We start from the raw sequence: 25,811 nt of genomic DNA on the forward strand, positions 1-25,811 counted from the left end.
AACCAAATCAAATTCAATGGTTAGGCTCAATGTTGACCTTATGGGGAAATTTAATTCAGTTCTCATCTAATTTGGTTTGCAATTAAGTTCATGAACTGAGGTACCAGTTATAAAACTAAAAAACCCCAGGCAATTTCCTAATTGAAAGCAGTATCCAGTCAAAGAAGTGGCACATAAAGACCTTCAGCCTCTCAGACCTTTGCTCAAAAGGCACAGCTAACAGTCCTTACTCAGGCATTGATATTAGGAAAGAGCAAGAAGCTATAGATCTATACAGATTCCAAATATGCCTTTCTGGTGCTACATGCCTGTGCAGCAATCTGGAAAGAAGGAGCTAGCTGACTAATAAGCAATCATCCATAAAACACAAGCAGGAAATTCTATGACTTTTAGAGGTAGTCTATCTTCCCAAGTAGGTCACTGTCACTCATTGTAAGGGACCCCAGAGACATGTCTAAAATCTCCTTGGGAAATAAAAGGCTGATCAGGAGGCAAGAAGGGCAGCCTTATAGCTCTTCAAAACTCTAGCCTTATTCCCAGTTCCTGAGGAACTATTCTGGTCCTTTCTAAGAGATGTAGTGACAAGCTATAAACATCCTACCTGGGATATGGTCATTAGAATTTTCACAGGACTAAGAAGAAAGCTATTCCTGAGACCCTCTGGAAGATCTGAGGTTCCTCTTCAGGAAGCAAGACTCCAGTATTGCTCCAAGTACAAATAAGTAGAGTCACTAATGATCTTAAGTCACCACAATTTATATTTATTTATTTATTTATTTATTTACTTACTTACTTATTTGCAGTAGCAGGGATTGAACTCAAGACCTTGCTCTTGTGAGGCAGGTGCAGTGCCACTGAGCTAAATCCCTGGCCCTAAGTGACCACAATTTAAAATGGGCACCTGTATTGAGGCTCCTGTTTTTAGTTAGACCCATTATGTAGATAATCTTGCTAAGTCTATGGCTCTCAGGTTCTCAATAATTTATCTAATCTCCTTCTTTGCCATGTTTTGTCCTCCAAAAGAAGCATGGAAATCTGACCTGCTCATCATATTTGGGTTCTACATCCCCAACATAATAGTAAAGTTACTTTCTTTCTCCTGTTGAATTAAGGGCTCAATAGTCACTAATTCTTTTCTCATTGTGTTCTGACAGGTTTTCTTTTTTTCTTCAACCCAGCCAGTGAGCCACAGCACCCCAAGGTAATTAGAAAGCACATAATCTCCAGTAGGTAGGGTCTACAGCCTTTCTAGCCCGAAGAAGCTATAGAAGACAGAGACCTCCAGTCCCTTAACATTCCCTAAAGAATTATGTGAATATGTGTCTCTCAGGGGGAAATGAGGCAGGAGATTAGGGCGTGGCAAAGCTGGCTGGGTGGGTATGACCTGTTAATTACAAAATCCCAGGACACAGTTCCCAAAACCCTGCACATAGACTTCTTTTTTCTTTTTTTTTTTCTTTTTTGGTACCGGGGATCGAACTCGGGTCCTTGCGCTTATGCAGCAGGCAGCAAAACCACTGAGCTAAATCCCTGCCCCAGCACATAGACTTCTTGCAAGAAATGGAGCGGGTTTTCAATAGGGTGGCCTAGACCTGACATCAGCCTGAGGAGTGGGTGATACACAGACTGTCCACATTGAGTTTTTTTGTGTGTGTGGTACCAGGAACCAAACTCAGGACCTTGCACTTGCAAGGCAGGCATGGTGCCACTGAGCTAAATCCCCAGCCCAATTTTTTGTTTGTTTTTGATACCAGGGATCAAACTCAGGATCTTATGCTTGCAAGGCAAGAGCAGCACCACTGAACTAAATCCCTGGCCTCACATTGAATTTTTGCCACTGTGTTCTCTCTTGTGTGGTAGCTCACTCTCATGTTATACAGTGTACTTCTTTTCCTACTTTTATTTGGCTCAAACTCACTGTATGGAGTCTGTTTCTTTTTCTACCTTTAATAAAAGGTTGCTGCCATTTGCACTTGTCTTGAACAATTCTTTGGTCAGGACAGAAAGAGCCTAGAAACCATCTCCAGAAGAAGACTCCAGCACCCCAAAACCCAGTAACATGGATGAGTCCAGATGTTCTGGTCACCCACCTATGCATCTGATGTCTATCTGGACTTACTGGACCACGAGGTGCTAATTATAGTATAATCTCAAGTTGCTGTGTATCTCTGAGGGAGGCTCCCAGCCTGGCTGGTACGTTTCTATCTTGAGGCCAGGCCTTCTTCAGATGCACCTCCAGCCACAATTCTGTGTTTTCATCTTCTGCACCAACTCTATCAAGGGCCCAATCCTTGTCTGACTGCCTATTAATTTCTATCTAACATAGCTGTCTATAATATCCCAAATAGCTGGGATTACAGGTGTGCATCACAGCCAATTTTAAAGGTACTTTTGTGCTTTACTCCCTTCTCTGTCCTCCCTATCCTCCCTGTCTGCTGATGAGCTCAACCACATCCCCAAACCAAACCTCATTTCATCTCATTTTCCCACCCTGACCCCACCTCTCCCAAGGCTGGAACTGGAACTCTGGGCAGAGAAAGAGCCCTTGCAGACCAGGAGTGCCCTGTATGTGCCTTGCCAGGAGACGGGCACAGAGCAGGGAAATGACTTGCCAGAGAAATGCACTGGACACAGGGCTCCTGCCTTTTATGCAAATGCTCACTTATCCTCCCTGAGGAAGTGTTCCTGCCAGATCCCTCAGACTGGAGCCCCTGAAGCGGAAAGAGAAGCCCCTGTTACCTGTGATGGTCTGCTAGTTGGGCTCTGCGCAAGCTGCTGCCTGGATCTCAGCTGGTTTCACCATGTGCTGGGGAGGAGGAGGCTGGGTCTCTTCTGAGTGGGGAGGGGGAGCACAGACCAGGCTTCCTGGGGCCAACAGGCCATATCCTGGAGGGTCCTGTCCCCTAAGTAACTGTGAGGGCCATACTCTGCACCAAAAATGACAGTATTCTGGGAAGAATTAGTGCTCCTCAGGCCAGAGCCCAGCCCTTACTCCCAGCAGTTGCTCAAAATGTAGTCTTTGGCTCAGGAGGGGAGCCAAGGGCAGGTTTTATAGAGACAAGTTCTCTGGATTCCCCCTGAAAACTCTACCTGTGGATCCCAGCACCACCCTGCCACCTCCTCTACACCGGGCAAAGAACTAGTGGCTGTGGGGGAGGTGCCGGAGGAGCTCCAGGGCGCCTAGTTTGTTGAAATGGTCACTGCAGGTGCCATGCTGGCTAGGAGCAGTAGGGCTTGGAGCACGCCTGCAGCCATGCTGCCCTGAGGGTTCCAGAGATGTGGAGCAGTGGATTCTTCAGAGCAGGTCCCCAGCAGATAGATTAATTAGGCACATCACATTTCCTTTTTAGCAATCTCCCTTCCTTCTGTCTTACAGCCTTCCTGATGTATGAGGCACAGGGACTGCTCTTCTCCTTGGGTGTGTGACCAAAGCTCTAAGCCCAGTGTTTCACTTGCCGACCATAGTCTGGGTGATTTAACTTCTACCAGCTGCACCTGTGTGAGAAACATCACCAGGTACTCACAGAAGGTTGAAAGAGTTAAATGAAACAATGTATATGATTTACTGTGTCGGGCCTTGTGGAGACATGCAGTGTGTAGACAATAATTAGAAAGTGTTTACCGGGAAGTCTTTGCACCTGCCAGGGTGAGGTTTCTGGAAATGCAGATCTTACCACGCCACTCCCTTGGTGAACGTTCAGTGGCTTCTAACTTGAGTATTGTCCTCTCTGGGTGGAGAGAGGTTGGTTTTTCTTGTTGGTTTTGTCACCGGGCTGAGCCTGAGAGGTCCCTGAGACTGAAATAAGGAGCTATCTTACTCTTTCAGGGCAGATAGCACAATCAGGGCTGGGAACCCACTCCTCTCTACTCACTTGAGTTTGAACAACACCCCAGGGTCAATCCTCTTTCCATCGTTCTAAGAGAGATAGAAAATAAAACAAGCAGCCAGGGCCCGAGGATTTAGCTCAGTGGTGCCACCGCCTCCCCCACAAGCACAAGGACCTGGGTTCGATCCCCGGTACCAAAAAACCCAAAACAAACAAATAAAAAAACCAAGCAGTCAGAAAATCTCTGATGCTCTAGGCCAGAGCACATCCAAGTTAGATTTCCTGGCTGGACCTTCAATAACCTTTTCCCCACTTGAACCTTAGAAAGGTTCATAAATATGGACCACATCTAATACATTTGTCATTGAATCAGAGTGAATTCTGGGACACATACGCTCATAGAAAGTCCCTGAGATGACTCAGCACCCTGTCACTCATTTCTGTCAATCTTACCTAGAGACCCAATGAGAAGTACTCAGGCTGGGGTACACTTTTTTTTAATCTACAAGCCTGATTTATCAGTGTCATGTGCTTTTTGCTTTCCTATCCTCCTGGCACCACTTTTCTGTTCCTGACACAGTTTTTACTGACATAGACTTTTCCCTGAGCACATCTTCCCATGATCTTCAATACATGAAGCTGCTTTTCTTTTGCTATTGGATGTATGTTTACAATTCTTTGCTCATCCTATGCAAGAGCCTGGAATCTATCTGCTGGATCCATCCTACAATATCACTTTTAAGATAAGTTTGCAGGGGCCGGGGATTTAGCTCAGTGGTTCCGGTGCCTGCCTCGCGAGTGCAAGGTCCCGAGTTTGATCCCTGGTACCAAAAAAAAAAAAAAGATAAGTTTGCAGGTTCCCATTGCAGAAAAAGAATTTTTAGGATGCATTGGTGAGAGGGATGTGAAAAGGGTTGATTAGAGATACAGGACAGAGCCAGGAGGAGTGATGCATGCCTGTAATCCCAGCACTCGAGATATAGGACACACTCAAGAGTGGAGTGCAGTGCTCAGAGAAATGAGGCACATTATTATGAGCCAGAGTGGGTACACTGAAGGGCTGTCTTCAAGATGAGTGATCTAGCTTGGCATAGCGGCACATCCTGTAATTCCAGCACTTGAGCCTGAGGAAAGAGGATCGCCACGAGTTCCAGGCCAGCCTGGGCTACATAGGGAGTTTAAGGCCAGCCTAAATACATAGCAAGACCTTGTCTAAAAAAAAAGAAAGAAAGAAAGAAAGAAAGAAGAAAAAGAAAGAACAACAATAATGACAAGATAGCCTGTCTGTTAGATTGCAGTGCAACCCTTCTACATGTGTTTGAAGTTGAGATCTGCCGCCCACTTAATACTGCTGCTTCATGAGGATGGAAGTACAATTTACAGGTGAAAAGGACCAGGTAAACCCTACCAGCATCATGGCAATTTTGTGTGAAAGGAGCATACTGAAGGGTGTACAAGACCCATGTCTATTCTTCAGAAGTATTTCTATTGGTGAGTTATTGATTTTAGCCAGGTGTGGTGGTGCATCCCTGTAATCCCAGCTCTCAGGAGACTAAGGCAGGAAGATCACCACAACTTTAAGGCCAGCCCGGGCTATGTAGTGAGTTCAAGGCCAGAACTATACTGTGAGATCCTGTCTCAAAAACATTATTTTTAATTTTGTGAGTTGTATTATATTAAACAATGAGTGCTTAACAGAAAAAAATAAAATATTGAATTTTTTTTTTTTTTTTGTACTGGGGATTGAACTTGGTCCTCGCGCTTGTGCAGCAGGTGGTGAAACCACTGAGCTAAATCCCTGGCCCCATGAATTTGTAATATTTATTGAGTGTTTATAAAAAGCATCAAAATTTTCAACATCAACTGTGTTATTTTTTTTAATATAAATTTGAAAAGAAGCTTAACTACTAAAAGTTTTTTTTCCTGAATACTATAGTTCATCCTCCCTCCCTCCCTCCCTTCCTTCCTCCCTCCCTTTCTCTCTCTCTTTTTCTGGTTGTCCTAAGTATTGAACCCAGGCCCTTTGCACTAATATCCTCAGTTCTTTTTACTTTATTTTTTCTTTTTAGACAGGGTCTTGCTAGGTTGTCAAGTTGCCTGGGATGGTCTAAAACTTGTGATCTTCCTGCCTCAGCTCCCCAGAGTGATGGGATTAGAGCTGTGAACCACACCACACCTGGCTTACGATCTTGCTTTTAAATATAAGTGTAGTATCTTCTCTCATCTCTGAGGATGTTAATTTCTATTTTTAAATTTTGTCTTCTGCGCCTAGCATTGAGGCTGTCTTTCATGACCTTCTTCCTAACAACATCTACTGAGATGTTTGTTTTGTTTATTTATTTCTTCTTTTAGATGGGGGTCTCACCATGTTGCCCAGGCTCATCTCCAACTAGGCTTGTGACCCTCCCGCTTCAGCCTTCCAAGTAGTTGGCAATACAGGTTTGCCTAACTGCACCTGGCTGTCTATTGACGTTTTTGTTTTTGTTTACAGGGGTTCATGGAAAAGTCAATGATCTTTGACTGTCTATGCATGTTTAGGGGAAAAGTATTAAAAAGCTGTTCAGAAATTTCCATCAAAAAGAGCTGCTCCCAAGAAAGACAGGACCAGAAAATAGACACAAAAGTAGGTCTTGGTCTCCAAGTCTGCCATGATCCTTCATGAGACCTTTCTGCTCATTTTGGGCTTACAGAAGGGGCAGGAGATCAGATAGTATGCTTGTTAGCTTTTCATTAATATAACAAATGAGGTAATAAGGATGAAAATAGGTTTATTTTGGTTCACAGTTTCGGAGGGTTTAGTCCATGATCCAACACCTCCCAACAGGGCCAAGCTGGGGACCAATCCTTTAACACATGGCCTTTGGGGGACATTCCATATCCAAACTGCAGCATATGGGGACCCCTGGGAATGTACATGGAGGGATTGCTACAGCTCTGTGCACTGCCCAGTATGATGTTCCCCAACCTCGCATCATATTATCCCAATCATGAGATTCTATCTAATCACTAAAGTTGACAGAATTCTTGCCACCCTAGGCTTCAGGAAAACTCTCCCAGTTACCCCTTGCAGTGGCTTTTAGTTTTTCTCCCTTATTCCAGGCCTGCTAGACATGTTTGGGTTCACATTCTTCCCCAATAGCTTGTCACAGCTGAGGATCAGCTGAGGATCTGCAATGAGGACATGAAGCAGCACTTTTGTGGCTTGCTACTTAAGAGCTCAGAAGTATGTGGGCAGCTAAAGCCTAATCTCTATACTTTCTCCAGACACTCCCTCTTCCCCAGGGAGGCTCAGCAGCCTCCTTTTGTCATTGTGTTGCAGAAATCTCGGAAAGAAATACACAGAGACACAGAATTCGGATAAAACAATAAAATTTCTTCTAGCAAGCAGAGTGGACGGGAATGCCAGAAACCAGTCTGGTCAATATCTGTGCCCCCTTTGTGCAGCATTTCCCTTTTTATATCCTTTTTAGCCATTATCTCATCCCTAGTGGTCTTTGATGTGTAAATACAATTCCAGTTCCTATTTACAAGTCACAGACACAAGATAGGCCACATACATTGTAAATTCACCCTGGCATGGTAACTTTGTTAGGTTAATGAAGTTACTGGTTAGAGTCAGATAATCCTCACCTTAAACAAGGAGTTACAGGAAAAGCAAACCTTAAAAGAACACATTACTTATTTTGCTTCTACAACTACCTTAATATTCAATCTATTAAGTTATCTACAACTTTTCCGTATCAATTGGATGCCATTCACGTCCTTGCCATGGTTGCCAAGTCAGCCAAGGGGTCACATGTTGGTTCTCAGGCCATGAGTCTCTTCCTGGTCCCCACCTTCAGAGGATTTTGTTGTGGAGAGCTTAGAGTTTGCTAACTACCATGATGACCAGAGCAGTCTGGACCTGAACAAGGGAACACCATTGACATCAGCTCCTTGACAGACAAGGTAGAGAGCAGGAACAGGGATGAGGGCATTGCAGTGAGATGAACACTGTAGAGTAGTGTAGAGCAGTGTAGAGCTCTCTGGAGCCTTGGTGCCTGTCCCATGCCTTGTCTGTCCTTCTGTTACCCAATTTGTGTAATTCATTTGCTAATAACTACTTTGTCTGCCTACAGGGGTTACTAGGATGCCCAGAGAGACAGTAGTTTTTAATCTGTTATCATGGGGGCCACAATGTGAAGCCCATGAGTGAGCCAGGACATGATCCTGGGTACCAGTGTGGCCATGTGGCTGCTACTTCTGGTGTTCTCCACTCCCCTATTTTGTGGATGTTTCTACCCCAGGAGCAGTATTCAGCTTCTTCATTGCTGTGCCACATCATTTCCATCATGATTATGCTCAGCTCATTGACAACTGTGTTGTTTACGCTTCAAGTGCAAGATTGCAGACCCCAGATGCTGGAGGGGTGGGGTCTAGAGAGGAGGGAGTGGCCTCACTGCCAGGCCTGTGTGGAGGAGTCCAAGGACTGTCTGTGTCCCACACCCCATAGGTATCAGGGCCTGCCAGTGCCTGCTAGTGGGAAGATCTGATTTCCTGGGAAGCAGGTGGACCTTCCAGTGGGGAGACCTGATTTCCTGGACAGTGAATGGGCCTCCTTCCCAAGCACAACTCGAGACAGCAGAGATGTTGATGTGTGCAACCGCCTACGGGTTCCAGGACTGAGTGCAGGAATCGAGCTCTGTCTGCTCTTCCTAGCTGCCTGGCCTCTGGACAACCATTGGCCCTCTCTGGGCCTTCTCAGGGAAGCTCGAACTGCGAGGCCGTTTCATTTTAACCTTGATGAGGCAGATGATCATCTAGGCGGATTATTAGCCTGTGTGCTTGCGCCTGAGGTCCTCCGCGTTGGCGTTGGGAATGGTGGCTGCAGACAAAAGGATCGGGACCAGAATGCTTCAGCACCGAAGGCTGGACAGCGCCTTCCGGGCAGTGGGCGGCGCCCCCCCTCCCGTGCCGATGGTCTCTGTGGGGAGGGGGAGGGGTTGCCAAGGCGAGACCTGAGCCGAGGGGGCAGGGTTGCTGGGTGTCTTTGTCCCAGTGCAGCTCGGGAGCTGGCCCGACAAAGTGGGGAGGATTTGGAGACCGCAGCGATCTATGGTCTGCGAGGGCGAGTGCACGTGGCCAGAAACCCTCAACGGGTTGAGATTGCCTGGTGGTTGGGATGAGGCTCCGGGCTCCTGAGGAGCGCGACTCGGTCTACACTCGCCTCCTTATCGGGCGGAAACTGGCCCGTCTAGGCTGCACCAAGCCGCCTGCCTGGCCTCGTCACCTGCAGTCCACGCACCCAGGCTCCCGGACCCAGACCTCCCGGGCTGGCTTTACTTGGCCAGGGGCTCGCCCTGAGCTGCACTCCTTGCGTCCAGAGGTCGCTGGCAGTGCATCCTGCTCGGTCCCCCACCTGAGGCCCCAGGGCTGCTCAGTGTCAGGCACGCTGTACCAAACAGCTCCGTAATAATTTATTGGGGTCGCCTTGCCCTCCTTCAGGAAGGACTCCTGAGCTGGAAGGCAGAGCTGAAAATCGGTTCCCGCTGTGAGGCACAAGTCCTTTGACCCAGACTGTGACGCTGATGTGGGTTAAGATGCTGTTTTCTGCAAGAGCCGGGTTAGGCGAAAAGTGTGGGTGGGGAGCTCACTGCTCCGCCCAGATCCTCCAGGCTGCCCAGAAGCTGGCCTTTCTTCCCAAGCTAATACCTTATAGATGGTCTAGAAAGTGGTTGCGAATCACACGCAGACACACAGGGAGGCAGGGGAGGCATCCGTAAGGAGGGACCAGAAGCTTTGGCGGGAGGAAACCTGGGAGAAAACCACTGGCTGTCACCCCGAACCTAGCCTCGGTCTGGCCTCTGCTGCAGGTAGGTGTCAAGGTGGTCAAGTTATACAACAAGAAGCTGAATTAGACCTTCCAAAAAAGCTCTCAAGGTTGGAAAAAAAACAAACACCGGACATTATTATAGACAGCTAAATTCAATAGAAATTAATACGCAGTCAGCGGAAGTCAGCAAGGAAGATGAGATACACAAAGATTGTGGCTGGAGGCGAATCTGAAGAGAACCAGGCCCGGGATGGAGACGCAATGGCCAGGCCTGTGGGCCGCCCTAGAGATAAACAGCAACCTGAGTCTGGACTGTAACGAGCACCAGCTGGCCTAGTGGCCCAGATACGCACCAGATGCATAGGTGGGTGACCATACTATCCGGACCCTTCTTCCCTCCTCTTTCCAAAAGACTTGTTTCCCTATTGGCTCAATATTACCTAAGCCGCTGTACTTGTGATCCTACAGGTTGATTGCAGTTTGACCCACCTTGCACCCGCATTATGACTTTGCTGTGTAAATTACCCCTGACAAAGAGCCTCACTGGCCACTCACTCTGGACCCCTCCTGAAAATCCACGAGCTATTCTTCTCCTTTCCAATATTATTCTCCTAACTTCTTTTGTTTTGGGTTTTTTTGGTACCGGGGATCGAGCTCGAATGCTTGTGCTTGCGGGGGCAGGCAATGGAACCACTGAGCTAAATCCCCGGCCTAACTTCTTTTGGTTCGTGACTTCGTGACTTCTTTCCTCGATGTTGTGAGTCCGTGAACTCAGCACATCTGACATCTAACAGTTGGGAGTTATTTTTTCCCATAATATAACCACAACAAATTTAAAGATCTAAGTGTCTTTTTATTAGTGATTCATGAATTGATAGCACCTCATTTAAAGATATAGAAGCCAGGTGTGGTGTAATTCCAGCTACTCAGCAGGCTGATGCAGGAGGATCCAAAGCTTGATCCTACCCTGGGCAACTTGGTAAGACCCTGCCCCCCCCAAATAAAGAGGTGGGTGTGGTCGCATGTGGCTGTAATTCCAGCACTTGGGAGGCTGAGGCAGGAGGACTACTGCTGCTAGTTTGAGGCCAGCCTGAGCTACATAGCGAGTTCAAATTCAGCCTGAACTACAAAGTGAGATCCTGTCTAAAAAAAAAAAGAGCCTGGAAGCCAAGTAGGAAGAGAATGAAGTGACTTCAGTTTGAGCCAGGCAGTGGAAATTTGTGGAATGGTAAGAGCTACTGAAGTGCTTCTCTCCCCATGCCCTCCTATTATGGTTTATAGCTAGACGTTTCCAAGAGGCTCCCACGCTCCTAGGTAGGGCATTTGGAAGGTAACTGGATTGTAGGAGCTTCTAGCTGGCTTGCTGTTAGGATGCTGGTTTGAAGAAATAGGCCACTGGGGTGTAACCCCCTCCCCACTCCTCCCATGATGCTGTGGTACCTGAGGCAGCCTTGCTCTGCCATGCCCCTCAGAGCCAGTTCCTGCCTTGGAGCCCAAATAAACCTCTCTTGCCTTCCATTGTGGGTGGTGGGTACTTTGTCCCAACAACAAGAAAGGTGACCAGAAACTGCCCTTCACACTTCCCAGTGTAGCCTGGGTACGTGGAAGCCCACGTATTGCCTGCCATCCAAGTAGGCCAGTGGTGGGGGCTGGAGTTCAGAGATGAATAAAATGTGGCCCTGCCCTGGCGGCTCCTGATTTGGTTGGGAGAAACAGAGGCAGCGGGAAGGGGAGAGGTTGAGATATGTGCAAGATGCTGTGGGTGGGGCTGCGAAGTGGAATCAGGGAAGGCCTCCGGGAGGAAGACTGTGCTGCAGTTACCTGGTGAAAGCATGGTGCAAGACAGGAACAGACTACACAGGTCCGGAGGCGACAGTGCAGTGTGCCGATCAGTGTTCTGGTGGAGAGGAGCAGAGTGGGGGTGAGGTGAGGTGAAAGTGAGCAGCTGGGTCAGGTCAGGGCCCTGGGCCTTATTCTCCAGGCAGATGGGAGGGCCTGCAGGCAAGGACGGAGGCTTCAGAGTGAGACAAGACCATGGAGGGCGGCTGCTGAGGAGGCTGGGGCCAGAGGGAAGCCAGAGATCTGGGCACAGTCCCAAAGTGTGTAGGAACAGGAATTGGTCAGACCAGCTGAGGACTGGATTGGTTCACTCTTATTTGGGGAACAATGACAAAAAAAAGTCTGCACACGCTCAGTACAGTCATTTTTTTTTTTTTTTTTTTTGAGACAAGGTCTCACTATGTACTACAGGCTTGGACTTGAACCCATTATATAGCCCAGGCTGGCTTTGAACTCACAGTGATCCTCCTGCCTCGCCTGGTGAGTGCTAGAATCACAGGTGTGTCTCACTATGCCCAGCCCAGTATAGTCATTTTGTTTCCATTATTGGTAATTGAACCTGGACCCTTGTGTGTACCGGGCAAGTGGATTACCATTGAGCTACCTTCCCAGCCCCGACACACCTGAATATTCTGCTGTTTGTTTGTTTGTTTATTTTTTTGGTACCGGGGATCAAACTCAGGTCCTTGGGCTTGCGAAGCAGGTGGGGAAACCACTGAGCTAAATCCCCAGCCCCTGAATATTCTGAATAGTATAAAAAATAAGCAAGCCTCAGGCAGGCCAAGTAGTAATGAACTAACAGTAATATCTGTAACTATAGTTTACGGAAATGTTCATAGTTTTTACAATACAGCTCAAACTATAAAACCTACGGCTCAGCTCCAACCTGTCAGTAACCACTACCAGAACATGGAGCAAACCACTGCCTTTTGGTCTTTTTCCCTGAAATGGGTAGAGTGAAAATTTATAAATTTTAAACTCTCTCAGCTCTATAAGCTACATCAGCTCATTAGCTATATGCAGAATAGTGCTGTTATAATGATCAGTGAACTATATTAGTGTTAAGCAGTATTAATACCTATCTCTCCCTTTAAAAAAATTAAATCTTGGGGCTGGGGATTTAGCTCAGTGGTTCCACCGCCTGCCTCGAAAGCGCAAAGACCCAAGTTCGATCCTTGGTCCCAAAAATAAAAAATAAAAAAATAAAATTAAATCTTGGGTTGGGATTTAGCTCAGTGGCACCACGCCTCCCTCGCAAGTGCAAGGTCCTGAGTTTGACCTCCGATACCAAAAAAAATTAAATCTCATGACTGCCACTCTCAGTCTACGGTATAATTGAGATGAGCGCTGGAGATCTGGAAATAGGTAGAGCCCCTGCCCCAGCTAGTGGGAGAGACAGATGTAAATTATCATAAAATGTGGGGAGCTGTGGATTGGTAATTGTTACACCCAGTGAGAGAACCAACCAGAGACCAATATTAAATCCACACAGGAGTTTATTACGAGCTGGGACCCGAGCCGAGCATCGGACTTGAGCCTCGACTGGGGGGAGACAAACATGTTTTATACACCTTTGAGGCCAGCAGTTTCAAGGCCCCCCTATGGGATAGAACTAGTAAAGCAAGCAAAAGGTACAGAAGCGGAATGTCCTGCTGTTAGAACATTTGTAAAACAATAGTTGATTAATTGTTATTAATTGTGCAAGGTAGGTGGTATTAGCTTCGTGCTTAGCTGAGGAAGGTCAAGCTCAGAGAGGCTACATGATTTGCCCAGAAGTAGAGTTTAAACCTGGGCCACTTGTTTTGCTCTGTCTGATGGCTTCATGCCTTATTTCTTCCAGTCTAAGATGGTGCATGTAAACACTTAGCATTCCGCCTGATAGAAAAAATATTGAGTGAATGCCACTTTTTTCTCCTTTCTTTACATTACATGTTGGGAACATATTTAGTTACCTTCAAATAGGTGTAGTACCAATGATTCAGTTAAAAACTATTTTGAAATAGCTATCAATATCTGTCATATATATATATATATGTCTTTCTTTGCTCCTAAAATCAGAATAAAAAGAAAAAATCCAAGGTAAAACCAAAGAAAATCCAGCCAGGAGAGGAGGAGGAAGAAGAATCGGGTGGTGAAGCAGAAGCAGCTGCAGGCTCTGGCACGGGCAGCATGAAGATGTGTGAAGGAAACAGCCAGTGTCCGTCCCTTCTCTGCGGGACTCCAGAGTTTGCCTGGAAGTGAGAGTAGAGCTTCGGGAAAAGTGCAAGTCTCCTCCCCCTTCAGGTCTTCCAGTTGGAAAAGAGTCAGCAGTAGTGAATCAGACTATTCTGATGCAGAAGGAACCATGCAGGGTAAAGTGAGGTAGTAGGATTTTGTTATCTTTTTATATTTTGTATTTTAAGTTGCTCATAAGTTTATCTTTGTTTAAAAACATGACTGCTGCATGTAATTGAACTTGAAGATTCTCGTTTTTATGAGGTTTTGTATTACTCTGAATGTGCCTTGCTCCTTTGATTTGCCTTTGTCCACACTATTGCTGTCCCTAGAATAATATTCCCATCACCTTTTTTTTTTTACATTTTTGTCTTGGTAACCTCTATTCATCTTTTTTTGGGGGGGTACCGGGGATCGAACTCGGGTCCTTGCACTTGCGCAGCAGGTGGCGAAACCACTGAGCTAAATCCCCAGCCCAGCTTCTATTCATCTTTAATAAGAGCTAAGAAATCATATTATTCTCTGGAAAACTTTTTCCATTCTCCCCCTCCCAGTTCTGGTTAGGTACCCCTTCTGTGTGACCCTCTGACCTCCCTCTGCCCTAGTTATCTATTTGTCTTGTCACTGCCACTAACAAGCTTGTCAAGGGCAGAGACTTTGTTTATGCCTCTGCCTCAGCGTAATAACCTGGCACAGGCATATAAGATCACTGGGTTATTTGTTGAATGGATGGATAGGTACTCTGCATTGTTTAATATCTAACACTAGTTCCCTAACATCAAAATATTACCCTCTTATTCTCTCTCTAGTTGTGTTTTTGGTCAGCCTTAATACCTTGCTATATTAAGCAAATTGCCTTAAGAAGCTTTGATCACATTTAAAAAAAAATTTTAATACCATGTTAACATCTTTAGGGATTATTCAGAATGCTGAATTTCTCAATGTATCATTTGAATTTGCTGGAATGAATAGCATTTCATGTTTGCATTTCTTAAAAACTTCCCCCAAACTTATTTTCTTCTTATTTTGTATATGAAAGGCCATACCAAGCCAAAGTTCGCCAGGGAGCATTAGCTTGTTTTCTTTCTACAATAAAGTCAATAGAAAAAAAAGTTCTTTATGGATACTGGTCAGCCTTTGTTCCTGACACACCAGAGCTTGGAAGCCCACAGTCTCTGTCCTTAATTACGCTTACCTTAAAAGATCCTTCTCCAAAGGTAAGAGCATTTGCATTGTAAGCTTTGTTAGGAAGAGAAAGTTTCCATGTCTCTCTTTCTTTTCTCTGCCCTATCCGATTTTATCTGAACTCTATTCTTATTAATACTGACTCAAGTCCTGACTTACTGGAGAGGAGGAGGAGGAAATGGACTTCTGTGCCTAGGACAGTGAGGGAGATTCTATAGAGGTTGCTTCTGGCCTAGGCCGTGCGTGAAGCACACAGACTTACAACTTCGGTGTCTCCTTTGAGCTCCACTGAAGCTGCTGTGCTTCCTTTCCCATGAAAATATTGATTGCTGTTGTATTTATAATAGAAAAAAATTCACAAATGGTTTTTAAAACTCCGTGGAATATTATGGTGCATAATAGACATAAAGGAGGTATACGGCTTAGAAAAATTCTCATAATGTTTTGTTGAAGATCAAGATATAAAGAGTATGTACAATAGGATCTCAACGGTGGTTTTTCTTTTAATTTTTCTGTATTTTTTCATATTATGTATAATGAATATTTACATATTTTAATGAGAAAAACTAATTTTTTTAAAAAAGAAGAAGAAATGGTTTGGCAGCCACAGATATCTACAGCAAGATATCTCATGGCTGATGCAGTGTCTACCTTGGCCTAGATAAGTTCATTCCTCCCTAAAAGTTAACCTCTTAACCAAGTTAGGAAAACATCCTGCTCTTGGGTTCTCCTTACAATAATGGACATTAAAAAGTCATGCTGAGGGCTGGGATTTAGCTCAGTGGTTCCAGTGCCTGCCTCGCAAGTGCAATGTCCCGAGTTTGATCCACGGTACCAAAAAGAAAAAAAAACAGTCATGCTGAATAGCATCTGAGTATCCTCAGGTAATCCAACTACCCACTGAAAGTAAACAGTTTTCATAAGATTTTCCATTAAATGTGAGAGGGGAGGTAGTAATCTGCAATACATTGAAATACCCCGTATCATCTTCTTGAATAGTTAAGAAAACTTCCAGATGCCGCTTCAAAAGCTTAATGTAGCCTTAATTATTCACAAAGTAATTCTTGTGGTGTATTTCAAATACCTAGTATCCCAAGCAGTTAAACCAGCAGAAATTTTGCAACTCAGCTATATCTATAGTGAATAAGGACCTGGGAGAAAAATGGAAAATGAATGGCAGCAAATACATTAGTAATGAAGCCGTTCTAGTAATTGGAAGGAAAACTATAAAGATTTTTAAATGCATACTCCCCAGCCAGGGGGAAGCTGGCAGAAGTGCCCAAGGAAATGGTGCTGCGAGGCAAGCAACAGCACAAGTGAATCACCCTGCCACAGCTGCCCAGCTAAGAGGAGGCGGGGAACATGTGAGCTTGGGATGCGAACACAGAGGTCATGGGGTCATATCTGGCGAGGGTGAACTGAAATAATTTTCATGGTAGTTATATCTTTTAAAAGCTTACATTTGATTTTAAATGCCATGAGAAATTCTACATATTGAATATTGGTCTTTTCTATCTCCTTAATTTGGGTACCTTTTAGATACCTTGCTATTTAAGTTGAGTGAATGCAAGAAATATGGTTTGAGGGAGAAGGTATAGTTTTTCCTTCCGGAGATGTCCTAAAATCAATGCAAAAGCCCCATAAAAAGTCCTGGAGAAATAGAAAAATAAGTCATTCTTCTTAAAGAGAACAACAAAAAAAGATGAAAGAAATGATTAAAATTAGTTCAATCTAACAACAAGTGAAATAATTGAACTCAGATTTTTATCAAATGTTAGCTTGAAAGGGTATAAATAAATATGATAATTATTGACTGTGAAGCCTGAGCCATACTTTTGCAAACTTCCACCATGTAATTAATTATGCACCAAGACACATTCTAGAAGAAGGTGCTGCAGCAGATGATGTCAGTGAGAGAGGTTCTCATAATGACTTCTGCAAAATTACATGAAGAAATTAAAACAGCTCCTCTAAAACTTTTTCTTCCAGTGAGAAACAAACAGAAGAAAAAGTGAGTTGCTCTTCGAGTCAGAACACTAGGAATAAAAGTTACTTTCAGGAACCTTGAACATGAAATACTGGTAGTTATTGGAAAGGAGAACAGAAATTTCTTTTAGGATTTGGTAGTGTGGTGGTGCTTGGAAAATCAAATTTCCATGTTGGAAATGTGCTTCAGAAAGCACATCTTATATGTTTCCAGGAGAAACAGAGGAAACTAATATACATAACATGACTAGTACAAGAATTTCTTCTGTATGATTTTCTCAGGCATTATGTAGATATATCACCAAGATTTTGGCCTAAGGAACAAACAAAGGGCAGACCTTTCTCTGGATACCTTCAGAATCCTAATTTTCAATTACAGGATGATCTTCTATTTCTCTTTTAGATAACTTAAAGGTAAAAACAAATCAAAATTTAGATGCTAGCATAGCTAGAAAAGAAAATAAAGCGTAAAATTTTTAACTGTTACAAAATGGCAGGTAACCAAGCTTTCCTTTATATGGTCATTCAGGAACAGATAAATTTTACTTGGATGTCTCCAAATCTAGAGCTCTGGCACAGTGTTAACATGCCTTCCATTAAAAGACAACTTTGAGAGCCAAAGAAATTAACCTTGAGACATGTGAATAATAATTAGTACTGTACTTGGAACTGAAAGTGTAGTCAGCGGTAGAGCTCCTGCCTAGCACATATGAGGTCATACAATCCTCAGTACCAAAGTAACAAATACATGCATACATACAGTACTTGGACAGAGTCAAAGAAGATAACAGCCTGTTTTCCTGCATGGACACCTCAGTAGTACTTAATCCGAGCTGGAACTTCTTTATCACCCCTCCCTTGATGGGTATCCTGTGACCATACATTCATAAAAATAGGGGAAAACATTACGATTGACTGGGCTACCTCAGCAAACATTTCTGCTACATTCATAAGTAAAAGAGAGAGGGAAAAAAAAGACTTCTGTTTTTTTAGTTTGAGACAAGCCTTCATATCGAAGGAGGTGAAACTACATACTGGTAACACTGAGCACACTGATGTTTATGAGCTTGAAACATCTTTCAGACATCATTGTAAATATTCAAACAATAAAACTTACTCAACAAAATGAGCTGTCTGGGGAGTTGGACCTATTATGATTTGCTAGCGCAGCAGCAGTTTCTGCTGAAAGTGCTGATTAGAACTGGTAAACAGGATATTAAATATTGATGTAAGAATAAATGAAGCAGAACTTGAGCAAGATTCAGTATCATAAGTAACAACTTTATAATAAAGACTTTAAGAGTTGAAAGGAAATTAACTGGGAACTATGAAAAGTATAACTTGTAGGATCAAATTTCTATGTAGATTTTATACCTCATGGGAAAAAAATAACCAAATTCAGTGTCATTTCTTTTGTTTTCATCTGTGATCCTCATGAATGTTTTCTTCCTTAGGGCACCAAAGTTAATTGAACTAACTTTTTTCTCCTTTTTGAACATCAGTTCATTTCTTTCTACAACCTGATCTTTAATTTTATTTGGTTTGTGAGCTGTTGGAGCTTTTAATTGCCTTCTAAAGAAATGAAAGTTAAGCATAACATCTGTCTCTTTTAGTTCAGACCAACCATCCAATCAGCAGTTGGCAAACTGGCCTGTAGAACAAATGTAGCCCACCCTCTGCTTTTGTATGACTTGTGAGCAAAGGATGGTTTTTACCTTTTAAATAATTTTGTTAATTATCAAAAGAATAAATTTCACGGTATGTGAAAATTAGGTGAAATTCAGATTTCGTTATTCATACGTAAAGTTTTATTAGAACTCAGCCATGTTTATTCCTTCCCATAGTGACTGTTAGCAGAGCAGAGTTGAGTGGTCCTGACAGACTCTGTGTCCTGCAAAGTCTGAACCGTAAAACATGTACTAGTGGTCCTGCACAAAGTTTGCCAGCCCTGATCTGGGTTCTTGGATCAGCTGGCTTGTGTTCATAGTCTCTCTCTTCACGTATTACATAGCTTCCTAAGCATTGTCAGCTTCCTAACTAAATGACTCTGCCTTAGTCTGTACTCGTGATACACATTTATTTTCAAACAAATAAATTTACGATTCCACTGCACAGAAGTGATTTATTGTTTGCTTTTTGTTGTTGTTGTTTTGAAGATAATATAGTTGTAGGCTTTCTGAAAATCTTTTTCACTCTGAACCCATATTCTTAAAATTGAGTAAATATTTTAATTAGATTTCAGAATTGTAAAAATCATTCCCTACTTGGAAAAACTGACCAGAACGTGTTTAATTGGCATTTTGAGGTGAGCTGACCAAAAGGGTGAATAGTATTATATATTAATACTCCTGCATTTATTACGTATATTCCAGTTTGGCTAAATTGACTTTCTTTTCATTTCTGATTTTTGGGCTTATGTTGGAATAAAATAGGCCTCTGATCTTTATCCTCATGCTTAGGATTTCAGGTTTTCATGCTATAATGTACCTTAGACTTACTCCTTACTGTAAGAAAACCTAACAGCAATATAAGACTTTTTTTTTTAAGGTACGGAGTACAAGTAGTCTAGTTCATGCCTGCTTTCAGAACCTGATAATCCCATTGCCTTTATTGTTCTAATTAAGATGATCGATTCTAAATACTTTAAAAACTATATATGGGAAAGAGGGACTCTGGCTCTTAATTTTTAACTAACTTGTATGAATCATCCTGAAATTTCAGACACGTGCCTGTGCTCTGCAAGTTTTATCTGCCATATTAGAAGGCTCAAAGCAGTTTCTTTCCGTTGCTGAAGATACGAGTGACCACAAAAGGGCTTTTATTCCCTTCTCCGTCATGATTGCTTCCAGCATTAGAGAGTTGCACAGATGTCTTCTGTTAGCTTTGGTGGCAGAGTCATCGTCACAGACCCTCACCCAGACAATTAAGGTAAATATTCCAAGTGACCTGTGGTTCCTGAGAGGGCTCTTTGTTTGAATTTTGTATGATGTTTTACATAGCCTAAAAGTAACTTAACTTAAAAATACAAGTAATTTTATTAAGGATATCCTATTTGAAAGTCTGTACCCACTTGTCTGATCTAACCTATAATCTCTGTATGTCCAAATAAATGTTGCTTCTTTCATTTTACTAAAGTGGTTCTTAGGTTTAGTAGTAAGTTGTACCAATGTATTTTTAAGCGAGTGTTATTTTTTAAAAGATAGAAAAGGACTGGTTCTCATTAAGCGTAAAGACCATTAAAATTAAGTGCCGTAAAATTTTGTTTCTGTGATGTGGCTTAACCAGGCCTATTGATGAGCTGTTTTTATATGTGTGTGTGTGATTTACAGTGCCTTGCAAACTTAGTATCAAATGCACCTTACAACCGTCTGAAACTCAGCCTGCTGACCAAAGTCTGGAATCAGATAAAGCCTTATATCCGCCACAAAGGTTGGTAGTGTTTTTAAACTAATTGCTTTTTTACGTCAATCGAATGTAGGTTATTAGTAAACTTAGATCTTTCTGAAAGGGGAAAGGGATGAAGAGATGGAGGGAGGGGAGAGGGACAGGGGCTGCAGAAAGGAATTGGGATGTGTTAGGTACATGCTCCAGCTCCACACAAGGGATGGGAACATCATGCACTGCAAACACGCGCCAAAACACGAAAGGGGCAAGAGATGGGGGAGAGGGAGGGAGGGAGGGAATGAAAAAAAGGCTGAGGCTGTAGCTCAGTGGGAGAGCACCCCTGGGTTCAGTCCCCAGTACAACAACAAAGTGCAAACTGTTGCTGGAATCCCGTTTTTGATCCCTCAAGTCCCAACAGAAAAAAAAGCTAGCAAATTAAAGTTTAATAAAAGTAAAGTTTAATACTGCTGTGTTATGTACGTGTACCAATTCCCCTCAAAAAATGTAATTAGTATGTCCTGCAAACATGTACTAACCAAAAAAAAAGTTTAATGCTACTTCAGTGCTTCGCAGCAGTGACCAGAGTGTCCCTTTAGAACTAGGAATGAGCCACGTACACATGGACTCCTTCAGATGTATTATAATTAATGTCTTTAGGCATAGGTGATGGATGGATGGATGGATGGATGGAAAGATACCATCCTCTTTTGGGGAAGAAAAACTATAATACAAAACCTAACTTCTTTTAACATTGTTTCCTCTGAAATTCAGATAAATCACAAAACTTCAAATCTTCACTAACAAGTCTTATTTTTTGTTATTTCATCTCTTACTCCCACACATAATGTCTATGTGCTATAAACACATGCCTTTAGATATTTGTTTTTCTTCTGTTTAAAGCTCTGTGGTCAGACCACATTCCGATTAGCTGAGTTTTCATTCAGAATTGTAGGAGAAAGAAGCGTGGATGTTTTCCATCACATGAGTGGCAGGACCCTGAACCTGAGTCAGTCTGAGGGCCTGTAGCCCACTCCCATTTCTGCCATCTCATAACCATGGCCCTTCTGTACCCTAATTTTCTCCTAACAGGAAGGATTATTTCTATTCCATGAGATTTATGAGGTTCAAATGATATAATGATGTGCAAACTAAGTCCACCCCACTACTTACAGGACTCAAAAACACAGATCCTACCTTTAGATCTTTTATCCTATTAGTGGCAAAAGTAATATTAACCAATTCGAGACTCCAGCTCCATCCTCTGCTCATTCTACTGCACCTGCTTCTCTTTATTTGTATCTTCAACTGAGCACAATACACCCTTTCAAGTATCTGACTTTGTTCTCCAGTAACTTAAAATGTTCAAGCTCAGTGGTTCCGCTGCCTGCCTTGCAAGCACAAGGTCCTGAGTTCGATCCCCGGTAGCCCCCCAAAAATGTGCAAACCCTGAAACACTTAGGTATAAAACTAACAAAATATATATAAGATTTATATGAAGACTATAAAACTATGATCAAAGAAATCAAAGAACCAAATAAACGGAAAGATAAATCCATGTTTGTAGATAGGAAGATTCAGTATTGTCAAAATGTCAGTTCTTCCCAATTATAGGTTCAATGAAATCCCAGTGAAAATCCCATCAAGTTATTTTATAGGTATCAACAAACTGATTCTAAAGTTTATATGGAGAAACAAAAGACCTACAATGGCAAGCACAACACTAATAGAGAAGAATAAACTTGAAGGACTGACACTACCTACCTTCAAGACTTACTGTAAAACTACAGTAATAAAGACAGTGTAGAGTTGGGAAAAGAGTTAACATATAGATCATTGGGACAGAGTAAGGAGCCCAGAAATAGGCCCACATTCATATAATCAATAGATGTATGAAAAAGAAAAATATTCTTTTCAACAAATGGTCTTAGAATAGCCACACATCCACATGCAAAAAAACCCACCTGAACACAGACTTTAGCTTTTTTTCTACACTTTTCTTTTAAAAACCTGGGTTCATTGAAGATTAATGCATTACATTTAGTTATATCACTTTAGAGTTTTGGAATTAGGTCATCTTCCCCCATGTTTTGTGTGTGTGTGTGTGTGTGTGTAGGTAGTTGTAGTACTAGGGACTGAATCCAGAGGGGCTGTATCCCCAGCCCTTTTTATTTGAGACAGGTCTCACTAAGTTGCCCAGGCTGTCCTTGAACTTGACATCCTCCTGCCTCAGCCTCCTGAGTACGTGTGTGTGTGTGTGTGTGTGTGTGTGTGTGTGTGTGTTTATAATACTGATTTTTTGGGGGGGTACCGGGGATCGAACTTGGGTCTTTGTGCTTGCGAGGCAGGCGGCAGAACCACTGAGCTAAATCCCCGGCCCTGTAATACTGATTTTTGCAAGACTACAGTCAATTGTCATATAAAATTTCCAACGTTTCAATTTATTGGATTGTTTCTTTATGATTTGCCTCATTTAATTCCTATGGACTGGAAATTTAATAATTTTTAATTGCCTGCAGAGATAACTGTGACCCTTATGATAGTGGTCCCCGTGTGATAAGGTCTCTTCCTTTTGACAGATGTTAATGTTCGTGTGTCAAGTCTTACACTCTTGGGAGCTATCGTGTCCACTCATGCACCTTTACCTGAAGTCCAGCTACTTCTCCAGCAGCCCTGTTCTTCTGGACTCAGCAATAGCAATTCTGTGACTCCTCACCTCAGCACTCCTGACTGGTGGAAGAAAGCCCCAGTGGGACCCTTTCCGGAAGAAGCAGCAGGGAGCTCCCCTAAGGGGTACTCAGAGCCTTGCTGGCTCGTCCGACTCTGCATTTCCACTCTCGCGCTGCCCAAGGAGGAATCCTGCTCTGGTAGTGACACTGGCCCTGTGGCAGGAAGCACTTATGAACCATCCCCCATGCGACTGGAGGCCTTACAGGTAGGCGTCTGCATTTCCTGCTCTGGACACAGTGAAGGTTCCTTCTGCCCAGGGTGACCCTGAGGAGCGGGGACAGGGACTGTGGGGAACCAAGCCATGTCAGGACAGAGGTGGTATAGGTGGTTTTGTTGTTTTGTTTGGGGGGTGGGGATTCCTGGGTTGTAAAATGCCAGGTTCATTCCTTTTTGTTCTTTTGTTGGAAGCTGTTGTAATCGTCCCAGGTCTTCTATGACAGTTGGCTATAATTGTGCAGTAATTCGGAAAGGAATTACACAGTTTATCTTTCATTACTGCAGCTTGGGTAGTTCTTGATAAACTTCTGGCTGGTCTTGTGTCTGCTTAATACAGATAAAATAACTGCTCCTTCAGAAGAAGAAAATAATCCTAGATTTTAAAGAATTGCTTTTTCTAAACTCAGATATGGTCTGAGCACAGGCTTGGTCCTGGAGGCTGCTGCTGATTATCTGGATAACATTAAAGACTCCCTTTAATCTTCTCAGCCTTAGTTTCTTCCTCTGTGAGCTCAATTATTACCTGCCTAAAAGAGTTATCCTAAGAGTTGAGATAATATTAATGAAACACAATAACAAACTATAAAATATCATAAAATTATGATACAATATTTTTCATTTAATTCAACATCATATTTCAGCCCCCTTTTTAACTGGCGTGATTTCTGAAGTATTCAGATCTTGGGATTAATTCCCTGCTCTCCGTAGGTATTGGCTCACCTGGCCCGGGGCTACTTTTCAGTGGCTCAGGTCTACTTGATGGAGCTTGGTGAGGTGATTTGCAAGTGCGTGAGTGAAGCAGATCCATCCATTCAGCTTCATGGAGCAAAGGTAATTTCATTAAAAGCCTTTTCTTCTGAGATTTCTTAAAGAGATTTCAGGTAAGGAATACATACAGTCCTCTATTTTCAGTGCTTACCTATAAACGTGAAGAACCGATTTGGTAATAAATTAATGTGTAGCTGTTGGTTTTACTCTTTGAAAGAATATCTCTTTTACAGGTGTTAATGAAAAGAGAAGAAAAATCAGCTAGAAGTTATTTTTCCCCTAGATTTGAGATGATCTCCAAACTGAGGTGAACTTGTTTATAACCCCATAGTTCTAATGCTCCGCTTTGACAGTTATTTCTTTAATCTTGGCAGCTTCTGGAAGAACTAGGTACAGGCTTGATACAGCAGCATAAACCAGATTCTGCAGTAGCACCTGAGCAGAGAGTGCCAGTCTTCATGGTAAGTCCATGCCCGTTCACAGCTTAGTGCTTCAGTTTGTTTTATTTTGAGGCTTAGGGATAAAGTGGGATAGATGGTAAAGGTTTCTTCCAATGTCAAAAATTACAGTTTATAATCTAGCATGATGTAAAATTAGCATTAATAGATTTTATTTGTAATTCAGTATGTAGTAGAATTGTATGTATCATACAACCAGCAATGGGAAAAACAACAGTTCTTTTGCATGAAACCTAGCTTGGCTATTCAGCCTACTGAAGATGGCAGAACGAGTCAAGGATTTTAAAGTAGAAGGCATAAGATCAAATCTGAAGAACAACATGTAATGGCTCTGTAGTTATGAGCATAATCTCTTTATTTTAAAGAGGAATAAAAATCCTTAAATCACAAGTCTGTAGAAACCTTGAATGAAATCTAAGGATGTTGGCACACACTAGGTGCTCAGTGAATGTCAATTCCTGTAACCCCCTCAACCCTCCCCTAATGATTCCTTTTCAATTCCTGTGATCTCATCTTGTTCCTGTTACCCTACTGTGCCAGTTTTTATTTGGATGAGGTGCATGTGAGACCTCAAAAAAAAGAAGGCTTCTACTCACTGCCAGAAGCAGTCAACTAAGTGTTGGTGATATTTCCTCCTTCTTCCCCCTCATCCTTTTCTTCCCCCTTAACAATTTCATTATTCTTCAGTGAATAAAAATGTCTAATCCTTGTCCTTTCCTGAGGCTGCCACAACAGCTTTCGTGTAACCATTCACAGGGAGACCAGCTGGGCTTTGCTATCACTCAGAACTAGGTTGGTATTCAAATTTCGTCCCTTGCTAGCCACGTGGCTGTGGGCAAGCATCTTAACTGTTCACTGTTGTTTCAACTCTAGAGAAGACACAGACTTTCCATAGTATTTCTTTTGTTGCTGAGTAGTAAATTAACCCTAAACATATAGCAGCTTAAAACAATACACATTTATCCTCTCACAGAGTTTTAGTGGGTCAGGAATTGGAGTGGTTTGTCCACCTAGTTTGTCCAAGGGTTTCAAGATCTTACAAGGTAGCTCACTCATGTACCTAGCCAGTTGGGGTTGGCTGCTGGCAGAAGACTTCCTCAGATCCTCCCCAAGAGGACCTCTCCACAGAGCTGCCTGTGTATTCTCTTGACATGGCAGGTAGCTTCTCCCACAGCAGGTGACTCCAGAAAAAGAGTGAGACAGACGCTATAGTATCTTTTATGACTTGGTTAGGGTTAGTGTTAGGCGATGCTGTTCAATAGCAAAAAGGGCAGTCTCTGGATCAGAGAGGTCCTAAGCAGGAGTTTGGAGCCTTTAAAGCCCCGTGCTTTATACACTATATAGGACTAACAGATGTTGGACATAGATTTACAAGCTATGTCAATCGGGCAGCCT

At 43.0% G+C, this 25,811-nt stretch overlaps 1 long non-coding RNA gene across 1 annotated transcript; it reads left to right on the forward strand.

Moving 5' to 3' along the window:
• The first annotated feature begins 14,715 nt into the window (after window positions 1–14,715).
• Window positions 14,716–24,439, forward strand: LOC147823784 (uncharacterized). The gene is made up of 5 exons (XR_015443152.1): window positions 14,716–14,909; window positions 19,585–19,791; window positions 20,193–20,292; window positions 22,824–23,179; window positions 23,899–24,439. It is a non-coding gene; the product is annotated as an uncharacterized LOC147823784 (long non-coding RNA).
• Window positions 24,440–25,811: the final 1,372 nt, after the last annotated feature.

The sequence above is a fragment of the Heterocephalus glaber genome, unplaced genomic scaffold, assembly GCF_053883595.1.
Source record: "Heterocephalus glaber isolate CG9 unplaced genomic scaffold, H.glaber_assembly_v1.0 deba00001564, whole genome shotgun sequence".
In the NCBI taxonomy this organism is placed as follows: Eukaryota; Metazoa; Chordata; class Mammalia; order Rodentia; family Bathyergidae; genus Heterocephalus; species Heterocephalus glaber.